A 26,433-nucleotide genomic window follows, 5' to 3' on the forward strand; every position below is an offset into this window, starting at 1 on the left:
TTAAATGAATGAAAATACTGGAATAATCGATTAATCTTGATGTGTAATGTATCATGGCATAGATCGGCTTTCTCTACAAGATTCATACATAGAGTTGAAAAAGCAAATATGTCATATAAATGAAGAGAGCACTCTGATAAAACATCATTTGTTAATCTCTTCGTGTAAGAGTACGACCACGACTCAGATTTCTCATTATTATCTTAAAAGCAGAAACGCCCGGCTGCCGAACGGCCCGCAGACTCCATCACAATAAGAAATGTTGTTTTCTTTCATGTGTAAGATGAGAACCGGCGGACCCGAGCGCACCGCCGTAATTCAGTGCGTGTAATGTACAAAGAGACGTATGCAGGGCTCATCTTTTAGGGCAAGCGCCCGAGTAACATCGCTCATCGCCTTCAGACTGAACGCTGGAGAAAAAGAAAATTATTGAATGAAGAGGGCAGAAAACACAAAAGCTCAACGTGAATGTGTTTTTTTAGGGCACTTAGAAGAATGAAACCCTCCAAATAATAATTTTGACAACCCTGAGGGGGGGAGTTAATGTTGTGGCAGGGGACCCCATTTATACTGGCTAGACCCCCCTTCAGAAATGCACTGATCTAATTATTGCATGTTAAATGGGCATCTGGTAAATGGTGCATATAATGATGTATTTCTAGTGATCTGCATTAAGTGCGCACTTGTCCCGCTGCAGGCTTTGACACATAAATTGGTCCTCTCAGGCTCTCATCACGGCAGCTCCGGGCTGTAGAGTAACCCCACTTACCCACGGCCCCCGGGTACCCTACACAATTAATGAAGTCGACCTTTTGATTGATTTAGTCTGTAACGTGGAGCTCTCAGGGACCTGAGCGAAGATCACAGAGAAAATGAATGTAAAAAATACACCTCCTCTCTCCGAGGGTAAATTTATTTGACTTTCATATTTATGGAACAATTTATGATTATTTTTGTATGCCGACGAACACACAAGACTCAATAATGATTGTGTGGTGGGTTTGTTCATGTTACAGGAGATTGTGCTGTAAAACATTCATTCTGACATTAGCAAAACACGGCAATCAAAAGTTTCATTTTTTAGTCCTAGCAGTCATAATGTTTAGATTTTCCATCTGTGCTTTGATTATAAGATCACTAAAATGTTGGAGACACAGTTCAGAGTCTATAATGGATTATGGGATGTTGAATGACTGTGTTCCCTATGAGACTTATTAACATAGTAAATCACGAAAGATCAAACAAAGAGATTTAGTTTCTCTACTTACAGCCTAACTGTGACTAAAATGTCTGAAGATATGAAACCATGTGTGTACACCGCTTCTGTTTAATGCAATAGTTCACCTAAAAAAAGCATTTTGTCATGATTTATTTACCTGCTTACACTTTCTGTCTTGTTTTTTAATAGAACACAACAGAAAAATCTTCATTCTGTTCTTGTCTGTATCATAAACACATTAGGGCAGCTCATTAGGGCTTAAAGTGACTTTTGTTCAGTTGATATTTAGTGTTATTCAAAGAACCAGCGCTGCACTTGCTGTATTTTTATTTCAATGGATTAATTCTCTAAAGAAAAAATGAATAATAATGTAGGAAGAAATAAATAATGCTCTTACAAATAGAGTATTGTCCACTGTTCACCAGTATTGTCCAGTATTTATCAGCATTTATCAGCATTTGCCAGTATTTATCAGCATTTATCAGCATTTGCCAGTATTGTCCAGTATTTACCAGTATTGTCCAGAATTTACCAGCATTTGTCAATATTGTCCAGTATTCACCAGTATTGTCCAGTATTTGCCAGTATTGTCCAGTATTTACCAGTATTCACCAGTATTTACCAGCATTTGCCAGTATTGTCGAGTATTCACATGTATTTACCAGTACTGTCCAGTATTTACCAGTATTGTCCAGTATTCACATGTATTTACCAGCATTTGCCAATAATGTCCAGTATTTACCAGTATTTGCTAGTATTGTCCAGTATTCACCAGTATTGTCCAGTAATTACCAGTATTCACATGTATCTAGCAGTATTATCTAGTATTTACCAGCATTTGCCAATATTGTCCAGTATTCACCAGTATTGTCCAGTATTCACCAGTACTCACGTGTATTTAGCAGTATTGTCCAGTATTCACCAGTATTGTCCAGTATTTACCAGTATTCACCAGTACTCACGTGTATTTAGCAGTATTGTCCAGTATTCACCAGTACTCAAGTGTATTTAGCAGTATTTCCAGTATTCACCAGTACTCACGTGTATTTACCAGTATTGTCCAGTATTCACCAGTACTCAGATGTATTTAGCAGTATTGTCCAGTATTCACCAGTATTGTCCAGTATTTACCATTACTCTCTGGAAATTTCCAGCATTGTCCAGTATTCACTAGCATTCACCAGTATTGTCTAGTATTCACCAGTATTTTTCAGTAATCACCAGTACTGTCCAGTATTTATCAGCATTCACCAGTATTATACTCAGTAAGGTTATTATATTTACAAAAATATATTGTTGTTTATGACATCAGAAAACATAGCTTCTAACATTGAGCTCTATATGGTCTGATAGACTATTGTCACAAATGTTATTTTAAGCACCTGGTGTTTTATCTTTAGCAAAGGTTTCTCTTTCTTTAAAGCACTAATGGGAGTGTAGGTGATGTCAGGTGAGATGTGGACATCTGCTCTGCAGTGGACAGAAACGACCTTTCATATCATCTCAGCTATTATATTATTAACTTTATGAGGCTTGATTTACAGAACATGGCTCCAGCGCTGATATCTGCTCTAAATGTCGGGACAAGGACTCATTAAAAGACCTTTAAAAGAGCCGATCAGACAGCAGACGCTCTGTGTTTCATTCGTCTGCGGTTAATTAGAAGGGACCGTCTGACCCATAAAGACAAAGAACTAACAAAGGCCTTATAATAAAACATCATCTTATACATTCATGATTACAGCTGTCAGAACCGAACAGAACTGGAACGTCTGTGTGGTTCTTTACATCTCATCTGTTTGTATTTTTGTGATTTTGTTCAATCAGATTGCAGCTCATCTCTTTAAATCTCACAAGTCAAAGCTGTTTCTTAGCATCACTTGCAACTCAATCTTTGACACTTTAACATCACTGATCTTTGCTTTACATACATGTGATTCACCCCATTGGCATCTAATGTTATATTTGCACAACCTTTGATATCCCAACCTTTACATTAATTGCCTAAACCCATTTGCTGGATTGAAATAACCCTTGATTGAGTAAATACAACTCAGCATTGTGTATTATTTAACCCAACAGTGTGTTCTGTCCAATATTTATTCATTCATGGGTTAAAAAACAATCCATCATTTTTTCGAGTGCATGTGTGTTCAGTGGAAATCAAACCCACAAACATTGCAGTGCTAACACAATGTTAACAATAGGGTTAAATTAAAAGATAAATGAAGAATCTTTTTTATCTTTATAAAGTAGAGTGTTTGTCTATATATGTCTTCATATATCTGCTGCTGTTCGATATATCTGTCAAATGTTTTCAGTAAAAGTACATTTGTGTGAGATAACGGATGGATTTAGTACAGAGGGATGTAGATGAATGATGTACCTGTATCTTTCTCTTGATCTTTTCTTCTAATGAGACACAACAGCAGGAGTCTGAGCCGTGACACGCTGGACCTGTACAGATATGAATGATTAAGACACATTGGGTGTTTTTCTCAGAATAACTGATGGATTTTGCCCCGTTCCTCTCAGAAACGTGCCTGGACGTCTTTATTAGCGTGACTGTGACCTTTCTGTTCACAGCGCACTGCTGGGATTCTCTGAACTCGCTGGGTTTTATCATCAGCTGCAGAGAGGCAAAAGCTTTTCTCTTTTGTCCCTGCAAAACCGATTAATGAGTCCTGACACTTTACAGAAACACACAGGAAAATATGCATGAAAATCATGTTTAATAATGTAGAAATAATTACAGGATCTGCTGTTCAGAGCAGCCACACATAGCAGTAGACAGCTGAACACAACTGGAACATTCTGTCAATATATTTACTCACCCTTAAAATCATTCAAATGCTAATGAGTTTCTAGAGAGTTCTAAAAAAAGTCTTAATTCTTATAACTTACCCATTTAAATCAAAGAGGAAAAATAGCTTGATAAGAGTGGTATGCTGTACAAGCTCGTTACTAACTCACCAGTATTGTCCAGTGCTAACCAGTATTGACCAAAATTGTCTAGTAATCAATAGTATTGTCCAGTATTCACCAGTATTGTCCAGTACTTACAAGTATTGTCAAATACTCACCAGTATTGTCCAGTATTTGACAATATTGTCCAGTACTTGCCAGTATTGTGCAGTATTGTCCAGTATTCACCCAAAATTGTTCAATAGTATTGTCCAGGACTCGCTAGTATTGTCCAGTATTTGTCAATTTTGTCCGGTACTCACCAGTAGTGTCCTGTACTCACCAGTATTGTCCAGTACTCACCAGTAGTGTCCTGTACTCGCCAGTATTGTCCAGTACTCGCCAGTATTGTCCAGTACTCACCAGTAGTGTCCAGTACTAACCAATATTGTACAGTATTCATCAATATTGTTCAGTACTCGCCAGTATTGTCCATTTCTCACCAGTAGTGTCCTGTACTCGCCAGTATTGTCCAGTATTTGTCAATATTGTCCAGTGCTCTCCAGTATTGTCCAGTACTTACCAGTAGTGTCCTGTACTCGCCAGTATTCATCAGTATTGTCCAGTACTTGCCAGTATTGTTTAGTATTGCTCAGTATTGTCCAGTATTTACCCGAAATTGTCTAGTATTCACCCGTATTGTCCAGTACTCACTAGTATTGTCCAGTACTCACCAGTAGTCTCCAGTTCTTGCCAGTATTGTCCAGTATTCAACAATATTTTCCAGTTCTCGCTAGTATTGTTCAGTAATGTGCAGTATTGTTCGGTATTTACCCAAAATTGTTCAACAGTATTGTCCAGTACTTGCCAGTATTGTTCAGTATTTACCAGTTCTGCTCAGTATTGTCCCGTATTTTCCAGTATTCACCAGTATTGTTCAGTATTGTCCATTATACCATAGGGCTGTTGAATGCTTTATTCTGATTGGTTGAGAAATGTTCCACGGGTATGCGTTATTTTTCGACAAACGCATACCAGCTTAGTGCCACATTATCACCTTGGGTGTGCATTATTTTTGATTACTTCAACAGTCCGTCATCGATTCTTCTTTACGTATTCACCAGTATTGTCCAGCATTCGCCAGTATTTACAGTTCTGTCATTGACCCCTGCTGCAATGTGACACAATTAATTTTTCTTCCATGAATAGAAATATCTTGACAGTTCTAAGCGGAAAAGCATCATCTTGATTAGGTTGATTAATGGTTGACATGTAAATGTGATTGTCTCTGTAATGGACGTATCAGTCACACGTCTACTCTTTAAATTAGACATCATTAATAGTGACAGGCGCAGTGATGAAGGGCCAAACTGATTAAATGCTTAATTTTATGGGATCCAAAGCGGCTTTGTTTGGTTTATATAGTTCTCATGCATATTCATGTTGGGTCACCTAAAGCTGAAAGTCTCTTCCTTCCATTATGATGTGCTGTTACACACAATGATTTGGTGTTTATAATGACAGGTGCTCTAAAAAAAAAAAAAAAAATCTTAATAGTTTGTCATGTAGCAAAATTGTGGTCTTTTTTTGCTCTTCCATAGCTCAGTCTTGACTCAATAACATGTCTTGATTCACACTGATTTAACAAACAAAACTATAATGTGTTGGTTCCCAGCAAGCAAAATCCGAGATAACCGAGACTAATTATAGACCCAATATATTCTGGCTATGAGTAACTTCTACCCTAAATGACCTTGAAATTGGTTACATGTGGTTTTTGCCAAAATAACTTGAAGATGAATGATATTCCAACATGTAAGCAAAGTCAACAGGTGTCCTTTGCTCAAAAGAAACTTATCCATAAGGATATTTATGTGAGATATTAAGGAGATCGATATTAAGGAGATCTCACATGTGTGGTGTTTTCACAGGGCCCATTGTGTCTATTCTGTATCTGTGGCGTAAAAATCACGGCGGCCTCCGTCATGCCAACTTTATCCAGACGACTCGTCTGTCCACAAACACAAAGGCCAGTCAGCCGTCCTAATTTTTGAACAAAAGCGAAAAGAGGATGACAGAAACGGAGTCATTTGGTCTCCACGCTGGGTCTCTGGTTGATTCTGGTCCGGGCTGCAGCAGACTGGAGCTGCACACTTCAATGACTTCACTCGCTGATGGCAGCTGACACACGCTGTTATTAAGACACATCAACAGTTGGAGCTGAGTCGACACACACAGGGGGAGGTGTGAAGACAAGACGGCAATCCTGTTTTCAGACGCCGTCGGATCCTCACCTGTCTTACTGGTGCGAGGCCAAAGCGTCCGGCGCGGGTGCCTCGCGCGCGCCCCAAAGCTTCTGCAGGTTCCGGTACGCTCCAGTGCGCGCGGCTGGAACGAGCGCACAGACAGCAGGAACGGCAGCTCGTCTCTCCTCGTGCCATCCCGCCTGAAGCGCAGCACATGCCGCCTCAACGGCGAGGACGAGCCGCGCGCTGGCGAGGTAGAGAAGGGGTTTTCTGCATCCAACCCTAATAAAAAACAACAACAACAGAAAATCTAAAGACATCACAGAGCCGTTTTATTGCAGTCATCACAACCTTCAACACATGGTCAGCAGATGATTTGGTTTTCCGCTTGGATTGACTCCAAAGCTACAATGTTTTGTTAAGCATTTTGTTAGCAGATGTTTGTGTTATGATGAAGGACTTCGCTCTGAAAGTAATGCTGATCTCAGATCTAATGCTGCTATAAATTATCTCACGGATAAATGAAAGCTTTATTGCATTCATAATGAGACACAATGAAGATGAGCACAGAGACTGACAACATTAACACATAAATCTATAGAAGAGGAACATTAATATGTGCTGAGAACTGAAGACGTGTGTGACGTTTCATACCTCAGATAAATGATTCCTGCCGTCTGGTGCTCACCGCTGATTTCCAAATTTGTCATTTTTACAAGATAGCATCATTTATCCCAACGTGATGCAACAAAAAGAGCTCATGTGATCGACACGTAAACTAACTACATTTCATTGATTTCATATTCTTCAGTTTGTTTTGCAGATGCAGTTTGGAAACAAATAAACAAAGCTGACAAAAGTACCCAAAATAAAGCATCAATAACACATTTTAGTGTAGGGTGTGCACTCGCTAGTGTTGAGTGAGTATAGTGATGCATGTCTCTGAACAAACACACAAGTGAGACACAGATTCGTTTTTTTCCTTCATTCCACTGGGAATCGGTCAAAAAGAGTGGAGGATCTGTGAAGGTCACCTCTCACTTGTACCCGAACCTCTCACGGCTGAATCCATCACCTGAACTGCCATGGAAAACGAGGGATTTTTCCCGACACTCCTCGAGCCAGACCCACACGGGACTCAGGTGTGTTTTCCTCACAGTGAATAATTGACCTGACGCCAGAGAGAGACGGTGAGGTCGTCTCTTTCAATGACACACAAGACACCCTGAAGCCTTTTCACACAATCCTTCAGCAGAGAGGAACGCTCCAATGATTTTACAGTCTGTCTGCAGAATCCTGAAATATCCCTGACCGGATAATAACACTCAGGAATAGACGGCAGGCCTGTTTTGCATATTGCATAGCTAAATAGCAGACTTCATAAATCTCTTCTACTCTGAAACAGTTGTGAACACGCCATTACTTAATGGTCACGCTCAACAGAGCAATAAATAAAGTTTGGCACAGAAGCTGGTTTTGTGTTCGCTCTTACCGACTCGAGTTTGTGTAATACATTTTCCAATTTTGAAATGTAACCAGGGAATACAAACAGCATTAATTGGTCTGTTGGTGACACAAATGTACAGTCAATTTGGGTTGTTAGGTTTTTTTTATGTTAGCTTACTTGACATTAATTACAACGTATGTTTCATGACCTGTTTATCATGTCAAAGGACTGTAATGAAAGCTGTACTGCATTTAATTCACATTTATTTGTGTAGTGCTTTTCACAGTTTACACAAAATGACACATAAAGCAAAACCATTCACAAAATAAAAATAAGATCAGTTTATAGTCCAGCGCAGATGCCGTCTGAAGTCGTCGATCCACTGAAGAATCATCTTTTCATACAGTATCTGTCGGGTCATCAGACGGAGGCAGGATCCTGACTGGAGCTGGCGTAATCGCTAGCTACCTCAGCATCCCGACGTACAGACAGAAAAGCATTCATTTATCAAAATATAGAAATGCATGAAAGAGCAAGAACATTCCAGCATGTCTCAATGCAGAGAGAGAGAGAGAGAGAGAGAGAGAGAGAGAGAGAGAGAGAGGTGGGTGGTGGTGCATGGACGTTCTTAGTTGGTGGAGCGATTTGTCTGGTTAATTCCGATAACGATAGAGAGAGAGAGAGAGAGAGAGAGAGAGAGAGAGAGTCTGTGTCCTTTAAAATAATTTTCAGTCAATGTAAGAAACTAGAGAACGATCAGAATTACAGGAAACTGTTTACTGTGACAAACACGTCTGATCTGATGTCTGATCAGGCCAATTACAAGCAAACATCTGTAAGCTGGTGTTGTATGTGAAGACAAGACAGAAAAGTAGAAGACTAACTGTGAATGTGGCCACATATCATCAGCAGGTCAGACACATTCAAGACAAACATCTATCAACATCACAATCTCTTCCAATTACAGTCCCCTTGAAAAGCACCATGGGTAGCGTAACATCATTTCTATTGACTGTTGTGATGCTGAGGAGACATTAATACAACTGATGATGACATCGCTCATATTTCTCCTGATATCACAGCAGGATGCAGATAGAAGACATCACAAGCATCTCCTGAAGAAAAACAGATCAAAATAAATGTACTATTTTTGTGTCATCAAGTACAGTATGTTGTGAACAACTTTTAATGACATTTTAAATAAATGTATAAAATGCAATCAATAATTACAACATTCATTTATACTGTAATTAGATTTGTAGTAATGTTGTTGCGCAGTGGTTGTTGTGCAGTGATTGTTGTGCAATGATTGTTGTGCAGTGGTTATTGTGCAGTGATTGTTGCGCAGTGATCCTTGTGCAGCGCTGGTTGCACAGTGATTATTGCGCAATGATTGTTGTGCAGCAGTGTTTATGCAGTGATTGTTGTGCAATGATTGTTGTGCAGTGGTTATTGTGCAGTGATTGAGGTGTAGCAATTGTTGTGCAGCAGTGTTTGTGCACTGATTGTTGTGCAACGGTTTTTGCGCAGCTGAGGTTGCACAGTGATTGTTGCGCAGTGATTCTTGTGCAGCAGTGTTTGTGCAATAATTTCTGTGCAACGATTGTTGCGCAGTGATTGTTGTGCAGTGGTTATTGTGCAGTGATTGATGTGTAGCAATTGTTGTGCAGCAGTGTTTGTGCACTAATTGTTGTACAATGATTGTTGTGCAGCGGTTGTTGCACAGTGATTGTTGCACAGTGATTGTTGTGCAGCGGTTGTTGCGCAGTGGTGGTTGCACAGTGATTGTTGCACAGTGATCCTTGTGCAGCGGTGGTTGCACAGTGATTATTGTGCAGTGATTGTTGTGCAGCAGTGTTTGTGCAGTGATTGTTGTGCAATGATTGTTGTGCAGTGGTTATTGTGCAGTGATTGATGTGTAATTGTTGTGCAGCAATTGTTGTGCAGCAGTGTTTGTGCAGTGATTGTTGTGCAGCTGTGGTTGCACAGTGATTGTTGCGCAGTGATCCTTGTGCAGTGCTGGTTGTACAGTGATTATTGCGCAGTGATTGTTGTGCAGCAGTGTTTGTGCAATGATTGTTGTGCAGTGGTTATTGTGCAGTGATTGATGTGTAATTGTTGTGCAGCAGTGTTTGTGCAGTGATTGTTTTGCAATGATTGCTGTGCAGCGGTTGTTGTGCAGCTGTGGTTGCACAGTGATTGTTGCGCAGTGATCCTTGTGCAGCGCTGGTTGCACAGTGATTATTGCGCAGTGATTGTTGTGCAGCAGTGTTTGTTGTGCAGCGGTTGTTGTGCAGCGGTGGTTGCACAGTGATTATTGCGCAGTGATTGTTGTGCAGCAGTGTTTGTGCAGTGATTGTTGTGCATTGATTGTTGTGCAGTGGTTATTGTGCAGTGATTGATGTGTAATTGTTGTGCAGCAGTATTTGTGCAGTGATTGTTGTGCAATGATTGCTGTGCAGCAATAGTGTTTATGCAGTGATTGTTGTGTAGTGGTGGTTGTCAGGTCATTGCTGTGTGGTTGCTAAAGTAATCTTGTGATATTGTTAGGGAGTTTTTACGGTGTTTTGATTATGTGATTGTTTTATCACTCAACGCAAAACAGTTTCACCGTCATGTTTCTGTGATTCTTCTGTCTCATGATTATCTTTTAGTGTGAATCTGTGGAAATGGTTTGTTTTCAGTTAGACTCTCTCAGATCAGTAACATCACATCTCTCTTCAACAGGACTTGTAATGTGAAGATTATTCCTGTGATTCGGTTGTAAATGAGAGATTTCATTAAATCACTATAAAGAATGAACAACAGTAATACATGTTATTAATTAATAAAAAACACAATGTTTTAAAGTTTTATATGTTTTCTGCTTTTTGTAACTTTATACTGGGTCTAAACTCTGTCTGTTAAACTCTTCTGAAATTTGTGTCCATAATTGATTGTCTCTGCTGGGCGATGTCATTTATTACTAAATGCCCAGTGGTTGGATTTTGCCTGGAGCTGCTATTTAAAGAGTTTAATGGCTGTATCAGGTCCCATCTTAAGGTTGTTGTATTTCATGCTTAAAGTCTGTAATTAATCCTTGAGCTAAACCTCCACATTATTAAGCCTCACATGCATCGCCGCTGTAAATCCATCCCCACAAAACCTCATTCAGAGAGACTAAATGTCTTTTTACATCCTGACTACACATATCAGATCATCTAAATGGTGACCGTGAGGGACAAAGAAGAGCAGCTAGAGTTGGATGATAAAAATGATTTTAGTGACACAGGAGGCGTAAATAACACCGCCTGTTATCAGAACATTCAGATGGACACTGGTGTTCAGTGTTAGACCAGCTGTAGTGATGATATGATCTCTTCACACTTTGCTTTGCATCAGAACTTCTGCTGTGGTCTACAGACAACAACCATCATCCTGCTGAAGACCAGAAACTGCACAACGTCTTGGTGGCCGAACTTGAAGGAGAAATGGAATTGGCACGCGCTAAATTCATTTACTCTTATCCGGTTTGGTCACAAATTGAGTTTGTGGATTTTCTCAGCAGTGTTTCGGAGCGGATAGGCTTTGGCCGTCTTAGCTGTTTCCATCGGGAGAGAAGAAGCAAAGTCTTGCAACCGATCCAAATCGCCTGTGACGGAATGAAGGGATAATGAATAATAGAGATGAACAAATGAATATCATCTGGTGATAAATGAGCTTCTGGTCAACCAAAATGATGTTTTATTAGCTAATGGACTGCAGTATGGATTACAGGTCCAGTACCGCAGTACTGATCCACTTGCATATTGATGAATTTCTCACTGTACTTATTCATATTGTAGCTTCTGGCATTATGATGAAGTGGTGCGATTGAGTCGGTCATACTGCGTTTCCTATTGTACTCAGAATCACTGCACGCTACATTTGATTTCTAGCACTGTTTAATATTCACACACTAATCATGGAAACATACTGCATGCAATGACTCAATGATACCCAAAGCCATATTAAATGCGAATGTGATGGCTATACTTGTGTAATCCATTATTAAATCAATAGAAATGTAGGTGATAAAACAAAAAAATGCCCTGTAATTCGCATTTCTAAAAAAGTAATTGGGAGTGAAATAAAAATTAAAAATAAATCATTCTGGAGAGAAATTTCTAAGACTGAATAATATGTTCTGGGTTAAACATCAGTCTTCTCCACAACACCTTAAAAATGTCATTTAGTGTGTAAAACCAAAGGAATATTGTGTGTGGTGCTTATCTACACACTTGTAAAATATGAGAAATATAAAATGAGTTCATTTCTTTCTGTAATAATCTTTAGCAGGACAAAGACTGGCACAAAAACTGTAACTGTGATTTTACTACAACAGGCAACCTCTCATGGCTCATTTCTTTGGTACAATAATCAATATAATAATGTTCAATAAATTATTACAATTATTAATTAGAGGAAATCATTCTTCCCAATTTTTTTTGAGCAAAATTTTCAAAGACGCAGTTGAGGCAAATTGCGCATTTTTGCAGTGATTAATTAGCATCACCACACGCTAGTTCACAACTACTTTCATCTTGGCATTGACTTTTATGTAATTTACTCGTGCAAATCGTTGGATTCACGTTTCTTGTGTATGCCCCATTATGCTGCGTAGCTCGTTAATCAGTCTGTGAATTGTAGTCGGAAGTGGTTATCCCTATGCCCTAATCCCTTCGAAGATCAGAGCTCTTGGATGTAAACTTTTGAGGGAGAAGTGAATGGACAATTAACATAGACTTGCCAAATAAAGCAATTAAAACAATTATTTTCTCTTTATCTGGAGTGTCTGTTTACGCAAAAACACCGTTTGGAACTAGTGAGGTAAGGACACAATACATTAGGACACTTGATGACTTATTTTCCAGTGACGTGATTATTAAACTATCTTGTGATAAATCTATAAATATAATCTTTAAACTACACTTTGTGACCAAGAAACAGTAATATTGAGAAACGGCTATTACATCTTTTGAGTTATTATGACATTGAAAAACAAACGGCCGAAAGTGTTACCTGTCATTCTGGCCATTAAATCCATGGCAGAAGAAAGTAGTTTCCCAACAAAGAGGCTTTTAAAATCACTACATTGTTCTTTTCTAGTTTTTTTTTCAAACTTGTGATTGTTTCAAAAGGTGACATTTGAGCATTTGAAGTGCATTTGAGCTTCTGCTGGACTTAAGATCTGTGGACTCTGTGGTCAATTTTAAAAGGCTATTGAAAACCTATATTTTTAATGTTTGTTTTTAATTTTATTATCTGATTTTAATTTAGTTTTATTCTGTGATGTAAAGCTTTGTGACACTGCTCTTGAAAGGTGCTATAGAAATAAAACTATTTGTTTTCTTGTCAACATGTGAATAATAAATACACATGTTTGCCTCCTCTACTCTGGTGCCTCTACTGTATGTATCACACAGATCTTTATAAAGAACATTAAGAGAATCTTATAGAGGAAAATAAAGACACTCAGTTTTAGCTGTTTTGACAGAAAAGACACGCAGGACAAGATGTCTGTTTAATAGCATGACTTTATCTTCATGAGCTTTTCTAACACTGTCTGCTTCAATGCATTCGGCTCTGTTGGATTAGTGAAGAGTCAAGCAGAGAGAGACGTGTGTGTGCGTGTGTGTGTGTGCGTGTGTCTGTGTGTGTGTGTGTGTGTGCGTGTTGTGTAGGTTAGGATATTAGCCTCAATAATAACAGATTATTTTCTGTCTGTCTGCAGCTGGATTCCCACCTGTCTCTCTTCACTGATGATGAAGTTAATTGATAAGCACAATAAACACATTTACAATTCTGATGAAAGAGGGCCAGCGTCTCATTTCCATAAACTCACGCAGCAAAGACACAAAACATCTGGTGCTACTGTAGATAATCTGATCTAATATTAATTCATTTCTTCTGTTCACACTGACTCTGTATGCACAAACTAGTTTTGAATTTCATTTGGTAAGGACATGCAAATGAAAAGATTTATTATTTATAAATGAAAAACGAAATAGACAACAGCCCAAAATAACGCACACATCTGCAGTGACGAGCACACGTATGATTCAGAAACCCGCTGGTATATACAGTAAGCTACTGTACGTGCAGCATGTGTGTTATTCTTTTAGTGTTTACTGTTGGAGAATGTGAGGATGTGACACAGCCCACACGGTTTCCAAGGATACAGTTCTTGAGAAAATAGCTGATAACAAACCTCCATCTGTTCAGCTGTATTCATCACACAAACCCACGACCCATTTCCCCCAAAACTTCATCTGCCAACTCACAGTTCATTAGTGAAGACTGCAAACATGGCTCCAAACTTCTCTATATTGAGCTTCGTCATTAATCACTGTCCGATCCTGAGCGCCAGAGACCTTCACAAACTCACTGGCTGCTCTCTTTTACATCTACACCGCTTGATAGTCACTGGCAGAAAACACCAATTGTCATGTGTTTCTAGAAACCTCTATCAGGTTCTGTCATGGACCTTATCATTTCTTAAAAATAATGGCCAGCACTCCTGGTGTTGTTATATGAACAACTCTGAACCTCTTTTGGGATCACTAGCTGTGTTTTTATTACAGATTTGCTGTGATTTTTGAACAGTTACGGGTCACATACAAAAAATAAATGTTAGAAATGAGATTTTTTGAAAATTAAGAAGTACATCCAGGGCCGTCCGCACTTCAGGAGTTATTGTTCACAGTTACTCCTCACACTTGTGCGAAAGAGTCCGACTGATGTAAGACAAGTAAGCTTGTACGTTGACAACTGTTTAACAAAAGAAACATTTAACTCAGGTCCAGTACTGTGTGTTGCCAGATGTACAATAATTATCGTATTTGTACGATCAATAATGAAAAAAATCCCATAATGTACGATAATTTCCACATTTTGTGACACTTCAAATGGTCGTTGCAATCAAAGGACTTCTATACTTATTGATCTACGTCTACCATCATAATTGTGAGGAGAATGCAAATGCGTGTAACACATGTCTTAGGGCGCACTCACATTATCCAAACCAAACCAAACCATGCCCCAGCGCGATTGTCACCCCTCCCTACTCCCCCAGATGCACGCACTCACGCTGTACTTTTTATCGATCCAAGTCTGGGCGCACTTTCGTCATTAAGATGCGATTGTTTTGTCTCTCTTAACACTGGAACCCACCGTAATGATAAGTCTGTGTTTTTTATTCGGAGTCGTTTGGTGCGCGATTACAGAAAGCCCTCTCACATGTCATCATATTGCTTAGTTGATCTGTCACGTGTGCAGCTCGGACATTCACGTAACCCCGCTGCGCGCATCAAAAGGTTTTTACGGAGGCAGATGAACGTGAGTCGTCGCGCAACTGACGTCTTCACCTTTTGAATTGCGCTCAGCCGCGCGCCTGAGCCAAGGTGAACCACGCTCCGGCCCACCTCTGCAACCCGGCCGTGGCACGATTAACCAATCCCCGTCTAGTCAAACAAACCAGGCTTTGGGGGTCAAACGCGCCCGAGCGCGGTTTGGTTTGGATAATGTGAGCATGCCCTTAGTTTTAGTTTTGGCTAGAAGGGATACAGCTAGGGCCTAAATCTAATGAAATGTTGGTTTTAGAGTTAGATTTGGGGTAGGATTAGGATAAAAACAGAGCTCATTCGGCAGGATTTCGTGATTTTGGCATTTGCTGTTTCCCTTCTTGCCACAACTCCATCTCTTCTTACGTTATGTCTTTTGGCCAATTGTTGAAAATGACTCTCTTTCTTTTTCCAATTGTTTTGACTCTCCGACTAAGGTACACTTCTTCATTTATCTACTGGAAAGATCTACAGACTATCAAAAGTTGTTTGTCTAGATAAAGTAGCAATATATTCTGCACATTTGACTTGTGTACAATACATTTCTTTCAAATACCATAATATTTTGTTTCTGGTACGATACTTGGACATTTCCCATCTGGCAACACTGCCGGTACTAACACTCAGTGTAAAATATATATAAAACAGTTCTGTAGGTTTTACTTTATTGGCCCTATTTTAACGATCTGAAACGCAAGTGTGAAGCGCAAAGCGCAAGTGACTTTGTGGGCGGATCTTGGGTGCTGTTGCTATTTTCCCGGCGGGAGAAATAACTCTTGCGCCAGGCGCAAATCAATAAGGGGTTGGTCTGAAGTAGGTTCATTATTCATAGGTGTGGTTTGGGCGTAACGTCAAATAAACCAATCAGAACGTCATCCAACATTCTCTTTAAACGCAAGTGCGCAAGTTCCATGGCGGGTTGCTATTATTATGACGGATTTACCAGGCGCACGCCAGGAGCGGTTCACAGCCGAGGAGACCGACGTTCTTGTAAGAGCAGTCAAAGACAGAGAAGTTGTTTTGTATGGGGATGGGAGAAACCCGCCCAAATCAGCGTTGGTTAAACAGGCGTGGGAGGAAATAGCCACAATTGTCTCATCAGCTGGCATCCCCAGGACGTTGCGCCGCAAGGAGACGGGGGAATCCCAAGCTTGCCAGCATAAATCGGGCACGCCGTGTAACGGGAGGTGGGTCTGCCTCTACACAGGACCTGTCGCCAGCAGAGGACATCGCTGCGTCCACCCTCATCGCTGAAAGCCAAGAAACGCAAGCAAGGTCCAACCCCAAAGTACACTTACAAATCAAGTTCACATACATTAAGGTTTCTTATGAAAACATTTTAATTATTATTTACATAAAATAAACGTAATACAGCCACACAACAAACTTATGAAAATATGCATGAGAATTTTTTAACGCAGCCACACAATAACTAAAAACTATCACCACAATGATTTCCCTTATCTCATGCTCAATTTATGATTTGCAAAAATAACTGTTGCATCTGTGTAGATTAGATAAGCAAAGTGTGTGCGCGTTGTGCACGCTATACATTATGGTCAAGCATGCGCCCTTAAAATAGCATAATGAACCACGCGCAACGCGTCACTGACTATAGACTAGTTTTTTTTTGGTCAGTGGCGCAATTTTTTTTTGAAACTGCAAAATAGCATCAGGGATGGTTTTTACCGCAACACCCCTCCTTTTTTGCGCTGAACCGCCCAGGGAGCGCAAGCTCATTCCCTAGTTTGCCGACGTGCGTCTGTGGAGGGAGAAAACCCGCTGTGCGCCGGTGCAAAATAAGAATAATACATGTGTCACTGACAAAGTCAATTGCGCTGGGTGTGTGCAAGATAGGGCCCTATGTGTCTCCCTCAAACAGAATTCATATTCTGTGTCTTATCAATGTCGGCAAACGCAGACTATAGGAGACTTTTTCTGAAGATATTTTGCAGAGTACCGGCTGCCCCGACTGAATTATAAAAGTTGTTAATGTCAACATTGTAAAGATATGATAATGAGGTGATGTCATTCAATTTTACTACCTCGACGTGACAGTCTATTAGGCTGTATTTTCATTCGTTCCTGACTCTATCATACATGTTGTTGTATTGTAATATTATGTTTATGTAATAATTAATTGCATTTTTTATATATATATCTATTTTATTCTATATATTTTAAAGATGAGTTTTCTTCAAGTTACTGTTAAAGAGATTATTAGTACTTTTCCTGTGAGTTAAATACTGCTGAAGAGACATGCGAGCTTTGTAAGACAACCAGACGTTGGTGGGCGGGAGCTAACATTTGCCAACAAGGGACGCTAAAAGAAACTTTTGTGCAAAAAGAAACTTTTGTGCAAAAAGAAACTTTTGTGCAAAAAGAAACTTTTGTGCAATAAAAAATAGGGGCAGAGAGAAAATCCCTAGCCCCCCCCCCCCCCCCCCCCCCAGAGACCCGGCCTTAACTACTTAAAAAATATACAACACCATTTTTAATTGAAAATATAAAATTTACTGTAAGTGGAGGAGACAAGAAACAATGGATGAATTTAATGAACGTTGCTGATAGTTTTTTAGTAAAATCACTTAAAGTGGGATGGATTTGACTCAAGTAAAAATGACATAAAAGTTACACGCCTATAACAAACTCAAAGTTGGTGCTGGGGTGTTGTTTAGCTCCGGTATTACTGCGCACACGCAAGTATGTATTACTAACCTAAAACCATCAATCCAGTCGATGTTTATCACAGGAGATAATAAATACACGTTTGATAAGATGTTGTGCTTTCCACTCGTTTATCTATAATAAATCTGTCAGTCACAGTTCTTCACACCTGCTGTGAGAATACAGAAGCGTTGACTTTATTATATTGTGTTTGATTTTTGGTTCACACAGACTGTGAACTATTCAATGACAGTTTGAGAGTCTCAATTGTTTATAAATACTGAAGTGTTCATACAACACTGACATGTATTCATAACTCTTACATATTTAGTGATCATGACACTTAACATCCAACATTAAACTTGTCAGATTTGAGAATTTTTTATGCATTTCTGATTAAAACGAAACAGTAATTGAGGATAAACAGTTGTGTGGCTTTTTATGGTTATTGATTGAATCAAGAGGAAATTTCATTCAGAAATGGAGCTGACAATCTAGAGAGGAGGTGAACATTTTCAGATTGACCTGCTCAGTTTTGCGTTAATGTTCATCTCTGTACATATAAACACACAGTGTGTACGATATCCATACAGGATAATTATGTGTTTGTTTGTGTTATCATTGTGGTTTTGTTGTTATGTTTGAATGCTACAGAGGCTGTCAGGGTTCAATCCTTTAGCTAGTTGTGCTGCTTTTCTAATTCACTATTATTGTAAAGCTGGTCATTATGCCAACCATCTGCTCCACATTCAAAGTCAAGATTCAGCTCTTCACTCGCTGTTTGTGCTGATGGTGTGTTATCAATCTGGTCCTGGACTCGGTCCAAACAGATACACTTCAGAATTCAATGCTCTCAGGAGCTTCAGGAGAATCTTACAGCAAGTGTGTGCTAATGTAACAGACGTCTGTAGTTTTATATTACTGTTGAAGAACATAATGGATCCTGCTCTCTAGAATAAAGAGTACTGTACTGGATGCCTTCAATTCTGTTTTTAACATTTAGAAAATGTTTTTAAATGGAGAAAACTGAGCAATAAAGCTCTTGTAAAGGGCGTGTGCACCAAGGTGTTTACACTGGCGGCCGGCGTAGGTTTTCAATAGAAGTGCCACGCTTTCCAAAAATGCCAGCAGCTGGCATTTATTTTCCACGTTGAGCCTTGGCGCTTTTTCCGCATTTGGTACAGAGTTAAAAAAAATTTAACTTTGGGTGAAATGCTCAGCTTGTCAGTGTCACTTTTCACTCAGCCGTCCAATCACAGTGCAGAAGGGCTGGGACAAATACCCTAACAACCAACCAGCACATCGAACAACAACTGGTAAACAAAACAGAAGTGGTTACAGCAACCAAGACATTTAGCTGAAAAAACGCTGGCAAGTGCCCACAGTTGGCGTCTGCCTGGAGTTTTCAGCCGTGTTTAAACGCTTTGGTTTACATGCCCCCTTAAGGGGGTCACACAGCGGACGCGCAGCTCAGTGTCGCGCTCTCATAAAAAATTTGAACACATTGTTTTCTATGAGTATACGCAGGTGGCACCTGTCCATGCTGCCCAGCTACGACTCAGGAAGTTGCTCAAATTCCTGTCGCGCAACGTTGCGCCACTCACATAGTTTAACATTAAATTACCTCATATTTATCCCAAATCATTAGCGATTAACATTGGCTGAAGTAGACGCTATCTGACTAAGCTTGTGCAATTTAATGTGTACGTCCGGTGTATGATACCTCCGTATCGTCCTAGACGCGACTCGATGCGGCGTTGCACAGCGCTGAACTGCGCATCCAGTGTGCGACCCCCTTTATTCTATACCAGACGTGCTAATTTAGACCACTCCCACCTTTCCTTCAGAACTCCACCCACTAACAAAGACAGGGCAGCAAACCTAAACATTTGATGTTTCAATGAAAATGTTTGAAACTGTTATTTTAATGCTATAAATTGATCTTCAGACAATATTTATTTCATATAACATGTCTTAATGATTATTTATTTATGTTTATATGAGAAAATGGGTTAATAAGAACTGTGTTCCCAAAATCTTATTCTGTTCTTTTTTATCTCTCCCTTTTGTGTTGTTTACAGCATACAGATACAGGTGTGATCTCTACTGATAATATATTTCTAGGTATTTGTTTTAAATAATAATCACTTATTTAACACATTTAAAAGTAATACATCTCACAGACTGTTTGAAACTGAATTCTTTCACACTGTATTGTATATACTGCATACTGACTACTGTTAAATGGGAAGTATGTAACTTTAAACCTTTGGTACAATAGCAACTTTGGTCATTTATTATCTCCCCTGATTGGCCACAAGTGTACTCGGCCCGACTCCCTTCTCAGTGTTTTTCAAAAATCATGCACCCCGCCTTTAACTATGACATCCATTTGCATCTCAAAAATCTTTACATTTTAGTTTTGTGAAGGTCAGTTTCAGCACATTGCATTTTGGGACACAGTGTCTTATGGCGGATGTGTTGGCGTTTATTAGTCATCTCTGTATACAGCAAACTTATGTGCGGTGTACGTTGTTCTTTAGTTTCTGAGATCATAGTGTGCTTGAGATGCAGAGTCATGCACAGTTGAATAATTATGCTAAAGATTTCTATTATTAATGCGCTGTTTGCTTTAAAACGTTACGTATCAATTTTGGTTGTGATTTATACTGATGGAGCGTCACTTTAAAAGCATTAGTGCAGCGTGCAGCAGGCCTCTTAATTACACCCGTAATCCTTCTCAAACTTTATCATTCTTGAGTCGAGCACTCAGAGAGAACGAGCTTTGTGTTCCTGAAGGATCCTCTATCTGCGTCCATGCCATTCTCAGCTCAATCATCTCGTGTCCCGAGTCGGCACTGATCCGCACCGCCTGACGCTCGGTGTCGGCGGCTCTTCTCGGCTCTCCGCAGTCGAGTCTATAGGTTCTCTGCACAATCGATAGTCACCCTGCGGGGCTCTGAGAAGATCAAAGATCCCAGTCATCATTTCTGACAAAGTCACTTTTTCTTCCTCTCTTTCTCTAAATCCGCTGTTTTGTTGAACTTTCGAAGTGCCCCAAATTCGGCTGCTGCAGAACTTCTCGTAGAAATGAAGCTGAAGTCAGAGCAGAAATGTAAAACATTCTGAAACACATTTTACATGCAAGCATAAATCTCTCAGATGTTTGTGTGTAAAATAGATTCAACAACAGACATTGGAGCAAATGAAGTTCTTTGAGGTTCTCGTTTATAGAATTCACTTGATTGGACTTACATGTGGTGCAGTTTTTACATGTGGTGCAGCATTTTTGAGGAGAGATGAAACACATTTAGCTGTGGTTATGTGGTGTGTTAAAGTGCATCAGACTGAAAATTATATTTTGCATTTCACTGCATACCAAACTTTTGTGAATTCTGAACTGCGAATTTGTATTAATGATTACATGTGATGTGACTAGTAGAAAGTCAGTACATCATAGCGTGACCTTTCTCTTCTAAAGAGCAAAGATGAATGAAGTGTTGCCAGCCCATGGCTGCTTCCGAAAACTAATGTGTGGTACACGGCAAGTGGCTTCAGCTTTTCTAGTGTAGTGGAAGTGTTTTGTGCAATATTTAGTGCAACTAGGGCTGCCGCGGACCGTGTGAAACACCCATAAGACAGCTGACTTGTTGTCTCGCTGCCCCATGAAACAATGACTTCGGCAGCATAAAGACAGCTCTGGGAAATGCATTCGAACAGCCTTCATTAAGACCGTAAAGGGCCGGGTATACTTTATTTCCACGTCCATCCCGCGCAGCTTTCAAAGTATACTCAACTGCGGCTACGCAAGGATGACCGTGCTCGACATTTGCGCAATACAAATGATTTCTTCAAATTATTACTCTACCAAGTCCTCAGGCCAGCACTGATTCACAACATTTACAGTAGATTCACAATTTAGAATAGATGAAGAAAAGTAGCGGATCCACCATTGCAAACAAAGTTTAAAGGGGCCATGGCATGAAAATCTGACTTTTTCCATGTTTAAGTGCTATGATTGGGTCACCAGTGCTTCTATCAACCTAAAAAATGTGAAAAAGATCAACCCAGTAACTTAGCTTTGGTAAACCATTTTCTACAAGCACATGAAAAAATAGGTCGTTGAAATTTATGATGTCATAAGGAGCTCTTATCATAATAATACCGCCCCCCAATCTGCACCATCCAACCACAGCACCGACATCCAGTGCAGCGAGACCGAGAAAATCATTGACAGCATAATTGAGTTTCAATTGCAACAAACCATCATTGTGGTGATCAGTGTTTGCATTATCAGCTAATTTGCATTTTAAGGGACACACCCAAAACGGCACATTTTTTCTATCGCCTTCAAAGTGGCAATTTTAACATACTATAATAAATTATCTATATGGTACCTCGAGATAAAACTTCAGATATGTACTCTGGGAAACCAAAGATTTAAAAAGTCTTGTGAAATGGCCCCTTTAAAACAAAGAAGAAGAAAACACAGAACAGGAATCAAACATTATGGTGACGGAAATGCTCCACAGCTTTCTGTTCTTGGAAGAAGTAAAAATAAAAGACGGCTTAATGGAATTCTGTTTGAAATATAAACAGAGAGCGCCTTTGTGATAACTAATCCCATATTTGAAAACGGCAATACAAATTTCTCACTAGAAATGCATTCAAAAGTGTAAAAAGTGAAAATCTGACTAAATTTGTGCTCCAGTTGCTTTCTTGGCCAATATTTAATTTTTTCAAACTTGACCAGTCTGAAACATTAATTCCCCGTGCACACACAAACACATAGACTGGGGGGACAAGACGATGAAGGTATCTCAGAAGACAGGAAGTAAAGCAAACATTACATTCAGACGTGCCTTGATGCCTTCGAATGCTGCCTCAGTAGGCAGCATTTTAGAGATTTCAGACACAGCTTATATTTGCAGCAATGTCCAAAGGCTGAATGTCTAGTGTGTCTGCTCCCTTACACTGTTGTGTTTATGTGGGTAAAGTTGTGTTGTGTTATATCAATAACAGGTGATTATAACTGAAGATGTGCTTATAGTTTTTAGGTGGTGCTTTGCTGTTATATGATCTTATGAAATACTGTCTGTGCTCTTTAATGGAGGAATATTACCACACTCACCACAGACTCAACTAGAAGATTCCTGCTGTAGAAAGGTGGGCTTCATATATTAGCTCAAAAATGTGTCTGCGTTCTCCTCACTGCTCATAAAGTCTAATGAACAACCCGAACTCTTTCACATTTAACATCTCAGCGTGACCTTACAGTAACAAGCTGCTCACTGTCTAATTATTGTCCGGTCAAGACACCGGCTCCTGGTCAAGACTGGTTATAATCTATCCCGTTTCATTACTTGAAATTTCTAAAGCATTAAGAATTTAGTGTTTAATGCCTCTATAAATATTCAAGCACATATGCATTTGGTAAGAGGGTTGAATATAACGCACGTTTTTGTTTTAAAGCAGACATTTCACAAGATTTTTTTTGTTTTACCAACGTATGTGAAGTTTTAGCTCAAAATACCTCACAGATCATTTATTATAAGATGTTAAAATTGACACTTTGTAGGTGTGAGCAAAAATGTGTCGTTTTGAGTGTGTCCTAAAATGCTAATGAACTGATAATGCAAACACTGATCACCATAATGGTGGTTTGTTGAAATTAAAACTCAATTATTTCTTTCTTTCTCTCTCTCTCATTCTCCCTCTGCACTAAATGGCAGTGGCATGGTTGGATAGTGCAAATTAAGGGGTGGTATTATTATAATGAGATCCCCTTCTGACATCACAAGGGGAGCCAAATTTCAATTAGCAATTTTTTCACATGCTTTCAAAAATAGTTTATCAAAACAAAGTTACTGGGACATTTTCTAGGTTGATAGAAGCACTGGGACCAAATTATAGCACTTAAACATGAAGAAAGTCAGATTTTCATCATCCCCTGTTGAATTGGATTTGTGTCTTCATGAGATAAAGGTGTTATTGTGTAAACCTGTTGACGAGAGATTGGTGTGTATATAAGCGCTCAGTTAGGATCTGGAATATAAGACATTACTGTAGATAGAGTTCAGCTTCTCTGATTAAATTAAATAGTGAATTATAGATGAGATTCATCTGGACTGCTTTGTAATGATCTTTTGGTTGGATCATCTTTTAATGCCGTTTCCCTGCATTTACGTTTATATACAGTAAAGAGACATCGGCAATGCATTATGGGCTACTAGACAAACTAATTTTCTGTTTTTTTTATTAGAAATAGTGCTGTGAAATACAAACATCTATCGATTCACTGCACAAGAAACAGAATCTCTATAAACTTCATCTGTGAAGGACACCAGCTGTCTGTATGCCATCCATTATTCATCAATCTGGACATCTTGCTAATATTTAGTATCAAATGATTGGATGGTTGTATTTCTGTGAGTGACAGTAACATAAACATGACTTCTCTAACTCTTAGATTGACAGCAGAATATATCTGTTTCTTATTTAAATAGTGATTGTGTTAATTCTTCATATGAAAGTTGTGTTGTTGATAAATTAATACACAATATAAAGAGTTTGTTGAGTGAAACATTAGCTAATACACTGGCAATCCTCCAGGTGGCAGCCCAGATGTTTACTGATGCTTCTTTAGAAGACCTTGACAACTTTTCTCTCCTCAAACATGGACATTTGAGCTTTTTCTGTCTTCATGTATGTTGTAGGGAATGTGTGAACCTGACAGGAATTTGAGCGGGTCAAATATAGAAAAAGAAAAACTGATTTAGCTCATTATATTTAATGATAATTAAGCAATTTTTTCAATAAGCATCCCACTTTAATTGTCATAGAATTGTGTTGTTTAAATTAAATTGTGCTTGACTGAAAATAATTTCTCAGTGCAAAAAATACCTATTGGTCCTCCACATGTGATCTGAACATCCAGCATACAGGATCATCTAGAATGTTCAGTTTAAGGGTTAATATGCTGATTTTTGGGATGTCACAACTGTTTTTAATTGTTGTTTAATCAGGACCGGATGGACCAGTAACCCCTCTGGCCAGAGAGAGAGAGAGAGAGAGAGAGAGAGAGAACATGACCCGTGATGAAAGAGTACGAGGCTGTGTTCAGACACGCAGGGCCGGAAAAGCCTGCTGGGTTAAAGTGATGTGATCCAGCGATACATCTGTAACAGGTTGAAGTAAATGCAGAAGCAGGTCATTATGGTTCATACGCTGTCCAGAAGGCCGAGAGTTTTACATCTCATCTTACTGTGTTACTGAACAGAGCTGATGCCAACAGTGACACATAAATGAATGAATGAATGTCATTTGGCTTTTTGATTCCATTAATAAGTACTGTTCGAATTGGGGGTGGTGGTACCAGACCTCCTATAGACAGTTTCTTCAGACGCACGTGCAGTGTCGTGGTTATGCATCTGGACCATAGACTGTAAAAAAAAAGATGGACATTGTAATGAAGGAATCGTCCATGGAGCCCAGAGGCAGAGCCACGATATCAAACTTCTGCCCAAACTTCAAACGCCCAATTCAACCACACCCCTTGAACATCTCATTTGACTGGCTCGCTAAAATAAGTTATATACAAATACAACTAACGACTTCAATTTAAAGACACATAATAATACACTACATATAAAAACAGTACGGCTATTTAAAACAAATCTTTAGTTCATGCACTCTGTGTTATCTTAGTTAATAACATTTATTAATTAGCATATAAAGGCCATATTTTTTGTCCATTTTTACCTTTATTTAACCGTGAGTAAGGAGAGGACGTAAAGTACTGTACATGGAGAAGAGAGGGGTATGGGATCGGCAAATGACCATGAGCCAGGAATCCAACTCGGGTTGCTGAAGTGCGAAACATCACACGACGGAGGGCTGCCCACTACACCATTGGTTCCAACTATAAAGTCCACATTTAACGTTACCAGAAAAAACTCTGTGATCCGTCAGATCCTGTAGGTCGGTTAGTACAGTTTACTGCTGAACAACTCATTTTGTCTGTGTAAAATAACACTTGAAAATGAATAGTTAGTTATATCTTTAATCTTCCCTTGAATCGCCAACAGTCTGATCAGAGAAGCTGTCAATCACAAATTTCAATCATAAAGAAACACCCCATTTCTATAGCATCAAATTACTAGCTAAAATGAAATCAGAAAAATTAACAATTGAACATACTTACTAACAACTAACTTAAAGGACCAAAACCATCTTTCGAAAAATGTTATTGGAAGTGTAATTTTTTGTTTGCATGGAGAGAGACGGGTTTATGACTTGTACTGCAGTCAGCCACCAGGGGGCGATCAAAGAGAAAACAGCTTCACTTTTCAGGACATTTGAGGCACATCCGGTCTGGACAGAACTGAATTTACGGTCTCTGTTTGTTAAATGGTCTGACTAGTGTCTAAACTGAACTCGAAATAACAAGCGAAAATAACAAATGTGTTGGTTTCCTAAAGACGAGGGAAGATGGCGATCATGGATAACCACTATGTGAAGGGAGGTTTAGCAGCCGATCTGTAGTAGTAACATTGTATAGATTATTTAGTACACATTTTACACAGTAAC

The 26,433-nt window shown here is 39.3% G+C and overlaps 1 long non-coding RNA gene across 2 annotated transcripts in view; it reads left to right on the forward strand.

Moving 5' to 3' along the window:
• LOC129446395 (uncharacterized) overlaps nt 1-26,433 on the forward strand; it is a 142,990-nt gene that overhangs the window by 97,420 nt on the left and 19,137 nt on the right. Inside the window, exon 7 of one of the 2 annotated variants that reach the window (XR_012372663.1) lies at nt 24,870-25,181. The exons of the other annotated variant lie outside the window; for it this stretch is intronic. This is a non-coding gene — a long non-coding RNA (uncharacterized lncRNA). Of the gene's footprint in view, nt 1-24,869; nt 25,182-26,433 lie in introns of those variants that run through there. 2 annotated transcript variants of the gene reach the window in all.

This window comes from Misgurnus anguillicaudatus, chromosome 12, assembly GCF_027580225.2.
Source record: "Misgurnus anguillicaudatus chromosome 12, ASM2758022v2, whole genome shotgun sequence".
NCBI classification, from domain to species: domain Eukaryota; kingdom Metazoa; phylum Chordata; class Actinopteri; order Cypriniformes; family Cobitidae; genus Misgurnus; species Misgurnus anguillicaudatus.